Here is an 11000-nt window from a genome sequence, read left to right as displayed (position 1 = left end):
CAGAAAAAATAATATAAAGAGTTGCAAATACTAATAGCTTCTCTCCCTCTCATATTCTACCCCTTTATCCATTGCTTTATCTCCTTATCTTTTTATATCTTTCTTGTTTTTGTCCTTACAAATCTCTATGAAATTTCAAAAATGCATTTCAATTCAATTAATTTGGAAGTTTGATAAAAAATATAGTAAGCTTGCTTTCTTTTTTGAAAATTATATTCCACTTTATTTTTTCAAATCTTGACTCTTTTCTAGACATAATATGGCCAAACCTATTTCCCTCCTCCTTCCAAACTTTTATTATTATTAAAGTATATTTGACATGCAAAGTTATATTAATTTCAGGTTATAAGATAGTGATTTGACAATTCTATACATTACTTATGCTAGTAAAGATAAATGTAGTAGCTGTCACCATAAAATATTATATTATTGACTATATTTCCTATGCTGTACTTTTCATCTCCATGACTTATTGTATAACTGGAAGCTTTTACTTCTTAATCCCTCTCAGCTATCTCACCCATCCCTCACTCCCTCCCCTCTGGCAACCACAAGTTTGTTCTCTATAGTTATGAGTCTGTATCTGTTCTTTTGTTTTTGTTTTTGTTTTTTCAATTCCCTATTTAAGTGAAATCATATGGTATTTGTCTTTCTCTGTCTGACTTGTTTCATTTAGCATAATACCCTGTAGATCCATTCATGTTGTTGAAAATGGCATGATCTCATTCTTTTATATGACTAAGTAATATTCCATTGTGTATATATACCACACCTTCTTTATCTACCTATCTATAGATGAACATCTGAGTTACTTCCATTACTTAGCTGTTGTAAATGATACTGCAATAAACATAGGGGTGGATATATCCCTCCAAATTGGTGTTTTCATTTTCCTTGGGTATATACCCAGTAGTGGAATGACTGCATTATATAATATTTCTATTTTTATTTTTTTAGAAACTTCCATACTGCTTTCCACAGTTGTTACACCAATTTACATCCCCACCAACAGTGCATAAGGGTTTCCTTTTCTCCACATTCCTGCTGACCCCCTTGTTATATTTGTCCTTTTGATACTAACCATTCTGATTGGTGATATCCCATTGTAATTTTGATTTGCATTTTCCTGATGATTGGTGATGTTGAGCATTTTTCATGTGTCTGTTGGACATCTATATGTCTTGTTTGGACAAATGTCTATTCTGGTCTTCTGCCCATCATTTAATCAGGTTATTTGTATTTTGGTGTTGTGTAAGTTCTTTATAGATTTTTGATATTAACCCTTTACCAGATATATCATTTGCAAAAATCTTCTCCCTTCAGTAGGTTGCCTTCACATTTTGTTGATGGTTTCCTTTGCTGTGCAAAAGCTTTTTAGTTTGGTATAATCCCAAGAGTTTATTTTTCCTTTGTTTTTCTTGCCTGAAGAGACATATCCATAAATATGTTGCTAAGGTTGATGATGGCCAAGGGACTACTGCCTGTTTTCTTTTAGGAATTTTATGGTTTCAGGTTTCACAATTGGGTCTTGAATCCATTTTGAGTTTATTTTTGTGTGTGGTGTAAGCACACATTCAGAAAAAGCACTTGATAAAATACAACATCCATTCATCATAAAAACTCTCAACAAAGTGGGTTTAGAGGGAGCACACCTCAATGTATTCTTTTGCATGTAGCTATCAGGTTTTCCCAATACTATTTATTGAAGAGGTGGTCTTTCCCCCATTGTATATTCTTGCTTCTTTGTCACTGATTAGTTGACCATATAAACATAGGTTTATTTTGGGGCTCACTATTCTGATCCATTGATCTATATGTCTCTTTTTGTGTCATTACATACTCTTTTGATTATTTTATCTTTGTAATATATCTAGAAATCTGGGATTGTGATATCTCCAATTTTGTTCTTTTTCAAGACTGTTTTGGCAAATCAGGGCCTTTTGTGGTTCTATACATTTTTATTATTATTATTATTATTATCTGCACTAGTTCTCTGAAAAATATCCTTGGTAGTTTGATAGGGATTGCACTGAATCTGTAGATTGCTTTGGGTAGTCTGAACATTTTAACAATATTATTTCAGCTAACCTATAAGTACATATCTCCTTCCATTTGTGTCATCTTCAATTTCTTTCATCAATATCTTATAGTTTTCAAAGTATAGGTCTTTCATCTACTTGATTAAATTTATTCCTAGACATTTTATTCTATCTGATGCAATTATAAATAGGATTGTTTCCTTAATTTCTCTGTCTGCTACTTTGTTATTAGTGTATAGGAATACAATAGATTTCTGTGTATTAATTTTGTATCCTGCAGCTTTATAGTATTTATTCTAATAGCTTTTTGGTGGATCCTTTAGTTTTTTATTATGTCATCTGCAAATAGTGACAGTTTTACTTATTTCTCCCCAATTTGGATATGTTTTTTTTTTCTTTTTCTTATCTGATTGCTGTGGCTAGGACTTTCCAGTACTATGAATAAAAGTAGTGATGGTAGTGATCCTTCTCTTATTCCTGAATATGATGTTTAGCTGTGAGTTAAATGGTCTTTCTTATGTTGAGGTGTGCTCCCTCTAAACTCACTTTGTTGAGAGTTTTTATGATGAATGGATGTTGTATTTTATCAAGTGCTTTTTCTGAATTTATCAAGATGGTTGTATGGTTTTTATCCTTCTTGTTAATGTGATATATTAATTTGATTTATTTGCAAATATTGAGCCATCATTGTATCCCTAGAATAAATTTCATTTGATTGTGGTACATGATTCTTTCAATATATTGTTGGATTTAACTTGCTAATGTTTTGTTCAGGATTTTTACATCTGTGTGCATCAGAAATATTAGCCTGTAGTTTTTTGTTTGATTTTGTTTTTTTTAAATAGTGTCTTTTGTCTGGTTTTGGTATCAGGGTAATGCTGACCTATTTTTTTTTTATTATTAGTTTGAGAAAAAAAGTATTAAATCTTCTATAAAGATTAGTAGAATTCTTTTCAGTAGAATTCTCAGTGAAGCCATCTGGCCTGGGCTCTTGTTGAGAGTTGTTTTTATTATTTTTATTTTTATTTTTAATTATTCACTTTTATTACCAGTCTATTCAAATTTTATAATTTCTTTCTAATTTAGTTTTAAAGATTATATGTTTCTAGGGATGTATCTGTTTCTTTTAGATTGTTCAATTTTCTGATACAATTTTCTATAGTATCATCTTAGAATTCTTAGTATTTCTGTGGTGTGGTTTTTATTTCTCCTCATGCATTTCTAATTTTATTTAAGTCATCTCTTTTTCTCAATTAGTCTAAAGCTTTGTATGTTTTGTTCATCTTTTCAAAGAGCCAGCTTTTAGCTTCATTGATCTTTTCTTTTTTTTTTTAATTTTGGTCTCCATTTCATTTATTTCTGCTCTGATATTTATTATTTCTTCCCTTCTCCTAACTTTTTTTTTTCTTTTTTTTGGTTCCTTTGGGTGTAGGGTTAAATTGTTGGAAATTTTTCTTGCTTCTTGAGCTAGGCCTGTATTTCTATAAACTTCCTCTTGGAACTGCTTTTGTTGTGTTCCAATGATTTTGACCATTGTGTTTGCATTTTCATTTGTCTCCATGTATTTTTTTTTTTTTTTCCTCTTGGATTTCTTTGTTGACTCACTGGTCTTAAGGTAGCAAGTTTAACCTCCATGTGTTTATGTTTTTTACATTTTTTTCCTTGTAATTGATTTCTAGTTTCAGGTCTTTGTGCTCAGAAAAGATACCTAATATAATTTCAGTTTTCTTAAATTTCCTGAGACTTTTTGTATAGACTAACATGTGATCTCTCTTGAAGAATGTTCCACATGCACTTGAAAAGAATGTGTATTCTACTATTATTAGATAGACTTAACAGATATATAGATTACATCTACCTAGCCTAATAGATTACATCTACCTAGCCACTGTTTCTTATTGATTTTCTGTCTGACAATCTATTGATGCAAATTGAGTGTTAAAGTTCCCTACTATTATTGCATTACTGTAAATATCTCCCTTTATGTTTGTTAATATTTGCCTTATGTATTTGAATGTCTCTATGTTGAGTCCATAGATATTTACAATTATTATGTCTTCTTGTTAGATTGATCCCTTTTATCATAAGATAATGCCCTTCTTTTTATTCTTGCTACTGTCTTTGTTTTAAAGTCTATTTTGTCTGATGTAGTAATTGCAACTCTGGTTTGTTGTTTTTGCTTTCATTTGCATAGAATATCTCTTCCCACCATTTCACTTCCTGTCTATATGTATGACCTTTTCTTTATGACTAGCTGTGGAAGATCTGTTCTGCTAATCTTCAAGTCATTTTCAGAGTTAGGTGCAATACATACAGTTGTGCCTCAGTGTGTCCATGGGACAAGGTGTGCTCAGGATCCACCTATTTTGCCATTTTCCCTGCTTTCCTCTGTCTTTTTAATAGCAGAATCCCTACGTATCAAATGGTTGATAATTACTTTTTCATCAGTTGAAAGTTAGATAAGAATGTTTCGATTTTACTATTACAACTACTATATTGTATATCATCTGATTACATACTATTTTGCAACTGTATATGTCAGTTTGATGAAAGCAAAAATATAGCATATACACTTTCTTAGAAGTCACACAAGTGTATTGCATATGTGCTTACAACACAGTACTGGCTTGTACAATTTGCACTAAGCAGATTTGCAGGTTTGGCTTTTAAAAAGAAAACAAATTCCAAACCCTTACCTCTAAAATCAAGGACACATTTATAAGATCTTCAAATATATGCACTGGGATTTGGTAGTCTCATTTTGAGGTCTAACCAGTAGGTTAATATGAGTATGTAGTCAGTCTCCCATTGGTCTATTAGCTTATTAAAGTGTTAATTGATATAGTTCAATTTCATTTAAAATGCAAATAAGATGTTGGTGAAACACTGAATTTCTTTTGAATTTTGAGGTTTGGGGGAACCCAGTTTTAAATCACTAATGTAATCCTTCTGCTTTTTTCAACTAATGGGCAAAATGTGGCCTAGATAAATGAAATGAACTGTCTAAGGGACTTAAAGATTGGTCAAGATGGATTTGATCAAGAACTAATCAACAGGGAAATTAAAAATTAATTGGTTATCAAATTAAACTTTGAAATAAAACTATAAAAGAGGGAATAGTTCTGTAAAAAGTTATAATCTATGTTTCAGTGAACCTTTTATTTAATAAACACATATTTGTTCTTAACAATTACTTTAAGCTTCTTTAAAAATGTCACCTTTATTGCAAAATATCAAAGACATCCAAATTTTATAATTATGACTCCTACTCTCAGGAAAATTAATTGCCCAAAATGAACATGATACTTTTCAATGGCTCATAACAAAATTAAAGCAGTAGAGAGGAGTGACATCACCAAGATGGTAACATAGGTCATTCCCAACTTCACTCCCCTTCACAAGAACAAGAACTATTCATGGAAAAGACATCACTGTTAAAATCTTAGAATACAGGTGAAGTTGAAGCTTCCTCCCTGCACCACAGACACCCAGATGGACAGTGTTAAAAGATAAGAACAGTAGGTGTAACCTGACTGCTCCTCTGTCAGACCAAGACATCACCACATGGAGAGGTCTCAGTGGGAAAAAGAGCCCAGTGTGGCATCCAGCTTCCCCAGCATTGTAATCCTACTTCTGAGTAGGTCCACTGTGGTCTCACCTCATGGGGATCATAGGGGAATCTGCAGGGTTTGATCACTAGGAATTGGATTATGACAGAGAAAGGGAGAGACTTAGAGCAAACAGCTCTCAGATCTTGGTAGACCAAATTCCTATCTGTGGTATTCACAATAAAGTCCCAACCAAAATTTTCCTCAACTGCAGAGCCAAGACAACAGTTTGACCAAGGAATTCAGCATGATGTAGGTTTAACTTCAGAAATCAAAGATCTTGACTGAACCTGAAACCTAGTCTGCCCCTCTGCTAAGGAAGGGAGCTATTTCATAACCTCACCCATTGCTGAGTGTGGGCTGGGTCTGGAAAGCTTCTTAGCAGCACTTGAGCAGAGAGCCTGGCAAGCAGTGCTGACTGTCTTTAGAGCAAACCCAGTGACTGTGTTGGGCCAGGGAATATAGGGCATGATTCCACTTGAATAAAGACCACCCCCAAAAAGAGTGTTCCTGGCCTGGAAGCTAGTTCTGCCACTTCACCCAGGTAGCTTTACTAATTAGAATACTATTAGAATAACTCGCAGGCTCTTTCAACTAGAAAGCCTATCCTGAGCACCAGCAACAGAGAGCCAAGCATGCAACTCGAATTGGCCAGAGAGTAGTGCACAATTCTGCCTGATTAGTTTTCCAAAAAAGTCTTGCCAGCTTTGAGGCCTATTCTGTGTGTCTCTCCCCACCTTTCCTGGAAGGGACACTAATCTGTGCCCTTCTACTGCTGAATAATGTCCAACTCTGCCTCCAAGGAAACCTAACCAGAGATCCCAGGAATCTCAGTAGCCTGCCCTGCTGTTCTGATTATAGTGGCACTTGAGCAAAGATCCTGACTAGGAGCACTGCATCCACAGATCCAGAAAGAGCCTCTATTTTCCAGGGAGGTTAGCATTTAGTTCTGTCTGATTTTATCCCCTAACAAATAGCCTTGTTTGCTGTCCCAGGGCCTGGTCTGAAGCCCTGCCCAAAGCCGAACACAGCCTCCAGCCCAACCTGACCAGGAAACCTAATTAGAGCTCCCACTCATGGTCCTACACATCTGCAAAGCTAAGACATTACCCATCAGGCCAGAAAAATTGGTGCACAGTTCTGCCTAATTTGATCTCCAAACCAGATTTAGTGGCCTTGGAGCCTGTAGAGGAGCCTCTATAGGACAGGGAAACTAATCTGTAGCCCTGCCACTGCCGAATATAGCTTTCAGCTGGTCCAACTAGACAACATAGCTGGAGAGCATGGGGAACTGTGTAGCACATCCTATAGCCCTGTTTATAGTGGCACCTGAAAGGAGAGATTAGCCTGTGACTTTCCCTGTCTGCAGAATGGAAACTGGTAGGCCTGTCTAGCCAGCAGTTCAGAGCACAGCCTTGCAGACTTTGGGGCCAATTCTGCTGTTCCATCATGGCAGAGAAGCTAATTCATAGCCCTGTCTACTACTGAACACAGTGCCCAGTCCCAACCATCTAGAAAGCTTGACCAGAAAACCTAGGTAACTGTGGAGCCCATGCTACAGTCATGCTTGGACAGAGAACTGAGCTATTAGTCCTATCCCACTGTACTCATCCCATGACACTCTTCCACTAACTTCACAGTTTGGGCAGTGGCCTCACCCAAAAACAGACCCACCTGCCCAAGGACAATACCAACTGATGTGTCAAGAACTCCAATGAGCAGACTGGTGAAAAACCATCTCTGCCAAAGTAAATTTGTAAAGCTTGGAAGAGAAGACCACTTATCAAATACACTGATACCAAGGTAAGGAATCAAGGATCATGAAAAATCAGGTAAATATAATACCACCTAACAAAACTAATACATATCCAATAATTGACCATAAATAAAGATCTATGAACTGTCAAATAATTTAGAATCCTCTTAAAGAAGTTTAGCCAATACAAGAACATACAGATAGACAAAACAAATAATGCATGAACAAAATGAGAAGTCCAACAAGAAATAAAAACCATAAAAAAACAGAAATCCAAGAGCTCTAAAATACATTGACTGAAATAAAGAGCTTAATAGAGAGCTTCAACAACACATCAATCATACAGAAGAATCAGAAGCCTAGAAGAAAGGATATTTAAAATTATTTGGAGGAGCAAATGGAAAAAGAAAGAGTGAACAATGCCTATGGGACTTATAAAACATAAAATTATATATATATATATATATCTCCATTAAGGAAATCCAAGGAGGAGAAGAGAAAGAGAAGGGAACAGAAAGTATAATTAAAGCAATAATGGCTGAAAACTTTCCAAAACTGGGAAGAGAAATGGACATTTAGATCCATGAGGCCTAAAATACCCCACGTAAGTTAAAAAATGAATAAGAAGCATGAGGATACTTTATAAAGCATCAAAAGTGACAAGTCACATACAAAGGAATCCCAATAAGGTTATCAACAGAATTCTCAACGAAACTTTTCAGGCCATGAGAGAATGGAATGATATATTCAAATATTGAAAGAAAAAAAATGTCAGCCAAGAACACAAATGAAGGAGAAATAACATTACTGAAGAAATAAAAATTAAGAGTGCATTACCATTAGACCTGCCTTACAAGAAATGGTACATGGAGTTCTTTGAGTGGACATTAAAAGATACCAATTAACATAGTAAAAACATATGAAGGTAGTATAAAACTCACTGGTAATAATAAATATATAGACAAAGTCAAATTATGTAATATGATAATTATAGTGTATAATTCACATACAACCCTAATTTAAAAGTTAAAAAAAGTCTTAAAAATAACCATAATAATCTGTTATTAGATAAACAATATAAAATATATAAAAAGTAATATCAATAACCTAAAATGAGAAGGGAAGGAGAAATAAAAGTGTAAAGTTTAGGAATGCTATCAAAGTTCAAAATTATTGTACCTTTTTTTAAACCGACAAATTAAGTATTTTATTTAAGCCTTATGGTAACCACAAGGAAAAAAGCTGAAGTAGTTACACAAAAGATTATGATGAAGAATTCAAAGAATATGGATAGAAAAGCCATTGAATCACAAAAGAAGTCAGCAGGATAAGAAGCAAGGAACAATGGTTCTACAAAATTGGTTAGAAAACAATACACAAAATGACATTAGTTAAGTCCTTACCTATCAATAATTACTTAATTTAAATAGATTTAATTATCCAACCAAAAGACAGAATGTCTGACTAGATTTTTTTTTTTTAATCCAATGAGGTGCAGCCTATAAGAAACTCACTTTAGCTTTAAGGACACACATACCAAGAGTGAAGGGATGGACACATTTCAAACAAAGAGTAACCAAACAAAAGAGCGGTAGCTGTACTTAAACCAGTCAAAATAAACATCAAAGTAAAAATGGTAAAGAAAGACAAAACAAAGGTCATTATATAATACAAAATGGCCAATCCATCAAGATTTAACAATTGTCAATATTTATAGACCTAATATTGAAGCACACAAATATAACATACAAAACAAATACAGAAATAAAAGGAGAAATAAACACAATATGATAATATTTGGGGAATTCAATACCCCAACTTAATAATGATAGATCATACAGATAGAAAATCAATAAAGATACAGGAAATTTGAACAACATTATACAGAATATTTTATCCAACAAAAGCCCAATACACATTCTTCTCAAGTCTGCATAGAACATATTTTAGAATAGATCATATATCAGGTCACAAGATCAGTCTTAACTAATTCAAAAAGATTAAAATCCTGACAGTATCTTCTTTGACCGTAAGGATATGAAATTACAAATCAATAACAGGAGAAAAACTGAGAAACTCAACAATACTTAGAAATTATACAACATTTTCTTGAACAACCAATGTATGAAAAGGGAAAAAAAAAAGTATAATGAGGGGTGCCTGGGTGGCTCAGTCAGTTAAGCATCTGCCTTTGGCTCAGGTCATGATCTCAGAGTCCTGGGATCAAGCCCCATGTCAGGCTCCACATTCAGTGGGGAGTCTGCCTCTCCCTCTCCCCTTGTTCGTGCGCTCTCTCTCACTCTCAAATAAATAAATAAATAAAATCTTTAAATAAAAAAGTGTAATGAATTACACAAATATGGAAACCCAACATGCCAAAACTTCCAGGATACAGCAAAAGCAGTTCTAACAGAAAGCTCATGGTAATAAACACATACGTTAAGAAAATGGAAAGATATTAAATAAACAACCTCACTTTACACCTCGAGGAACTAGAAAAAGAACAAATGAAACCCCAGCTTAGCAGAAGGAAGGAAATAATATGAATCAGAGAAGAAATAAAAGAAATACAGGACAGGAACACAATAGAAAAGATTAACAAAACTAAGAGTTATTTCTTTGAAAAAAAAAATTGACAAAACTTGAACTAGATTAAGGGAAAAAAAGAGAGAAAACTGTAATCTACAAAATTACACATGAAAGAGGAGACATTACAAAGGATTCTAACAGGCTACTACCAAAAACTATATGCCAACAAACCAAACAACCTAGGAGCAATGAATATATTCTTAGAAATATACAACCCACCAGGATTGACTCATGAAGAAATAGAAAATCTGAACAAACCAATTACTAGGAGAAATATTGAATCAGTAATCAAAAGTCTCCCAATGAGGGGTGCCTGGGTGGCTCAGTCGGTTAGGTGTCTGCCTTCAGCTTGGGCCCTGATCCCAGGATCCTGGGATTGAGCCCCAGGTTGGGCTCCCTGCTCAGCTGGGAGTCTGTTTCTCCCTCTCCCCACTGCTCATGCTCTCTCTCTCGCTCAAATAAATAAATAAAATCTTTCAAAAAAAAAAAAGTCTCCCAATGAAGAGCTCAGACCCAGTTAGCTTCACTAAATGGCTTTTATCAAATATTAAAAAAATAATAATGCTAATCTTTCTGAAACTATTCCAAAAAATCAAAGAGGAGAAAACACTCCTAAACTAATTTTTTTAATTAATTAATTAATTAATTAATTAATTAATCTATCTATTTTGTGTAGTGTTCCATGATTCATTGTTTGCATACAACACCCAGTGCTCCATGCAATATGTGCCCTCCTTAATACCCATCACCGGGTTAACCCATCCCCCTACCCTCCTCCCCTCTGAAACCCTCAGTTTGTTCTCAGAGTCCATAGTCCCTCATGGTTCATCTCCCCTTCTCATTCTCCCCCCCTTCATTAGTGCTCACCATAGCACATACCCTCCCCAATGTCTATCACCCAACCACATCATCCCTCCTACCCCCCCACCACTCCAGCAACCCTGAGTTTGTTTCCTGAGATTAAGAATTCCTCATATCAGTGAGATCATATGATACTTGTCTTTCTCT

Source organism: Mirounga leonina, unplaced genomic scaffold, assembly GCF_011800145.1.
Source record: "Mirounga leonina isolate KUSES-001 unplaced genomic scaffold, KU_Mleo_1.0 Mir_176, whole genome shotgun sequence".
Classification (NCBI taxonomy): Eukaryota; Metazoa; Chordata; class Mammalia; order Carnivora; family Phocidae; genus Mirounga; species Mirounga leonina.
This window is presented reverse-complemented; position numbering follows the sequence as displayed.